Source organism: Octodon degus, unplaced genomic scaffold (genome assembly GCF_000260255.1).
Source record: "Octodon degus isolate 3935 unplaced genomic scaffold, OctDeg1.0 scaffold00429, whole genome shotgun sequence".
NCBI lineage: Eukaryota > Metazoa > Chordata > Mammalia > Rodentia > Octodontidae > Octodon > Octodon degus.
Genome location: NW_004525005.1, coordinates 1 through 4,166, shown reverse-complemented (window position 1 = coordinate 4,166; position 4,166 = coordinate 1).

Below are 4,166 nucleotides of genomic sequence, written 5' to 3'. Positions count from 1 at the left end.
CCACCTAAGTGAGTTCCCATTCTCTCCACCTTAGCCCCACATGGTTTTACACTATAAAAGTCCTTGGAAGAGACAGCTTTCCTGGGGACAACCTGCTCGGGCCCCCCTCCTGTCCCTCTCTTGGACAGAAGCTTTCTTCCCTCAGTGAATATATTCTGCGCATAACCTCCATTTGTTCCTAAAATTCACTCTTTGGTTTTAGAGAACACAAACTCGTCCAGGTCAAGTCGGGAGATCATTTTTCCCCTATATCATTTGGAGGTCCCTATATCAATTTTTCTCCCTGTATTAACATGACCAGGATTAAGGTTTTCAATGCCATTAGAGATGCCTTGTAACAGATCAGACAATTCTGACAATTGTTTTGGAAAAGTAATATCAATATGTTGCTAAAAGACATGATCTCAGAGGCAATACTACCACGATATAATAAATGCCTTTTCACATTTTCCCATGGGAAAGGAGCTTGATTCCATGGAACTGGAGTTACACAGAATGAAGGGGTATTCCAATCACATTTTAAATTAAGTTGACATTGTAGATGAACAGTGTGACCTCCTAGCACCGCAACAACTTGTTCTAAATCATTTATCTTAGTATTTAACTCTGAATCTATGTGAAGTCTATAATTGTCCTGAGTCCCTGTGCCCCTGCTGCACAAAGTGAGCAGTTTGTGCACGTTGGCTCAATGCTATTCCAGCTGCAGCAGCTGTGGCTGTGACGGCTAATATTCCTGAAATTATGGCTATCACGAGTTCAATCATTCCTTTTGTTTTCTTTATTGCCTCCAGCAAATGTTGGAACAGCATCATGGAAGGGGAGTCTGGTCACGGGCGATGCAGTTGTACAGGAAGCCAAATTCCGGTCCTTGCCCTGAGAATATAGATGCTGTCCCTAGAAAAATTAAGGCTAATAGAAGAGTTTAGACACTATTTATTAAGGCTAATAATTATTAAGGCTAATAGAAATATTTAGACATATATATGAAGAACAACTGTGACATATAATGGTGTAGTAAGAGGGATTCCAATAACTAGGTCCTACAAACAGCCTGTAAGGGGGTGAACACATGCCTGAGCAAAATGCGTTGTGTTCCTTTTACATTTTAGATGTAAATTGTAGGAGGATCGATTCCTCCATAAATAACATTTCTATGCTGACATACAACTTAGTGAGTTAACTAAATTCCAAAGATGATGTTGAATTTGTCCCCCAGGAACTGAGGGACACTAAGAGACATTCCTCCTGCATGGCACATTATTGTATCACTGGCATTTTTACTGCTAGTATAAATCTCATCACTGCCATTCTGCTTCCATCTTAACTCTTTCCCTTCTGCCATCCGGGCGGAGCCATAAGGGCTCCAATCTATGACACTTCCACCAGAAATATTAACCAACACTTGGGCTGCTTCTCCTCTACAGACTTCCCAATGTATCCAATCTCTGAGATAAGCAGCACTGGTATTCTGGCAGGGTGGCAGATCTAGCGGTGGAAACATTCCATCAGAGGCTATACCTTTAATTTTTTTTTCCTTGGAGAAGAAAAAGTCCCTTTTTCCTCCTTTGCTTCTGGTGTTATTATTTACCATAGATAACCAGACTCTGGTGCTTGCTTTTAAGCAATAAGGTCTAGTCCCAACACAAATGGGCCAGCCTTCTACTCCAATCTCGTAGACTGGACTTCTGGTTCCTTCTTCTGCTGGCCCTGCTGGTCCCCTGCCGGGTAGCCAGGGACTTTCGTCCACTTATATGGGTAGAGTAGCAGCACCCCACCAGTGAATTCCTCTACTGAGTGGTGGATTTGGAATGTAAGCCCAATAATTAAAATCACCTTTAACACTTACCAGAAGTGACAACAAAGCCATCATAGCAGGAAGCAAGTTGGTACTATTTTTCTCTCAAATTATTTGCATTTGCTCATTTTCTAGGTTTGGTCAAGTTGGCACCCAAATCACTTCTCCAGCATTTCTTTTGTCCAATGACAGCCTGCAGCAGAAGATCTGTCTGGCAGTTATTTTTTTTAGTTTAGTGTAAACAGAGCTTCCAGAACACTAATCTAGGTGTGCACATGTGTGTTCCCACACTATTTCCCACTTTTCGTTTAGTGAGCATTTCCTTTAAGCTTCTGCCAGCTCACTGTATAATTGCCTGTGGACATTCTAATATTTAAGTCCCTAGAGAATGTTAATAGACAACAGTTACATAGTTTTACAGTTAGCTGGTAGGGTGCTACTACTCCATGCATATAAGTGAATGAAAGTTATGGCTTACCTGGCCCCTATCATGCTCAGGAACCATGAAATTTAGAAATCAAAACCATATACAACACTGAAGTAATCTGATGACATTTTGTGATATACTGTAAATATTTTTTGCTTTGTTTTGTATTGACATGACACTTTTAACTAATTATCTCTATTTAATACACAATTTTTTTATCTAATTAGTCATCCTTAAACTAGATATGCATCACAAGTTTTTTATAAAAGACAGAAGTCTAAATTTAAGAAAAAGTCTTATCCCAATAAGCAATCTTTGTTTTACAATTTTAAAGGCCTGTATACCTGGAATCATAAATGTACTTAATATACCATGAGATCAACAACAGTGGATTGCCATACACATATGAAAACTTTTGTTTCTTAATTTCGCTTTCTACCAAAACCATCTTTAAAGAACAAAACTTATTGTAACTTTTTTGAGAAAACTTTATCTTTTAACCAATGACCTATTTATTAAAGCTGTCTCCTAAGACACTATTGAGATTATGGGGAGCTCCTCATTAATGAATAAAAAGGTTGGCTACGCCTCTTATTCATCAGTTGGACTCCTCTCTAATAATTTTTCCCACTTTAGGGAATTTTTGTTTAAGTAGTTTAAACCTTATGATGTATTATGTATAAATCAATTTCAATATCACTTTGAATATTAGGTAATTTAGGAAAAAGTATGATTTTAAATCTATGTCTCAAATTATATTTAGAACAAATCATCAAAAAAAGAGAAACAGCTATTCATTGAAAGACACACAAACACATAAATATACAAACACATAAACCTCTTATAAAATCAAGAGTGCACTCAAATATTTGGCCAAATTATAGTAACTCTATTACAATTTTTAGAAATTTTATAAGTAGACTAGTTAGATTTTGCTACTTGTCAATTATTAGAGATCTCTTTTTACAAAAATTTGAAAGTAATATATTTTATCTATAATTAATATGCACATTTTGTATTTTTATGGGGTTTTTTGGTCACCTCTAAAGACCTTAGATTTCCATTTGGTAGGTTTTTTGAATAGGCCCCAGGCTGGATCTAACCTTGCTGCTGTTAATTTCTTCTTCAGAGCTGGCTCCATTGTACCTCCTGGTACCCAAATCAGTCACTTAGAGTTCTCTGGAAAAACACAACCATACCCTGTGCCCCAGGTTAGCTGGGGACTGAATCGCTTCCATTGTCTGGTATGGAGATCTCACCAAAGGACCCTTTTTAGCCTTTTTTCTCTTGCCTGGTTTGTCTTCCTGTTGCTGTAAAAGTTTAAAAATTTAATAGCATATATGGACAAGTGAAGTTGGCAGGATTGATCCCCCTTTCACTTTAATAGAATTTTGAGCATACAGTGAGAATCCTGTATTTTATAGTTTAGAAGAAGCCATACATTTTTTCATTTAACCTAAAATTAGTCCAAATTCTAGATGGAGCCAATTAATATTATGGAAAAAATCTGAAAATCATCAGTGTCGATCTGAACAGTTTGGGGCCCAATATATCTTTGTCCCATAAGTTGACCCAAATATGAAGAAGTTATCGCAGCGTGAACCCCTTTGGAGGCCACTACTACACCTTTTATTATTTAAATGGACGTCAAAATCGGGCAACTGTTAAACCCCATGACTTTTAGACATTATTCCAAACCTTTATATTTGTTTGTAAACTATCAAATCTCTATTTTTAATGCCATTTTTAATTTAGAGCAGTAAAACAAGCAATCAAATTTACTAGGAATTAAAATATTTTTAAGTACTCTTTTAAAATCTCCTGGGACAGTGGCCTTTCACCTTGACAGCTGCCCTACTGGAGGCCATCCACACTTAACAGTTGAAAAGCCTTTAAAATATTTTTCCTTTAATTAGTTTTTATTTTCTAATGCAATATTTCTTT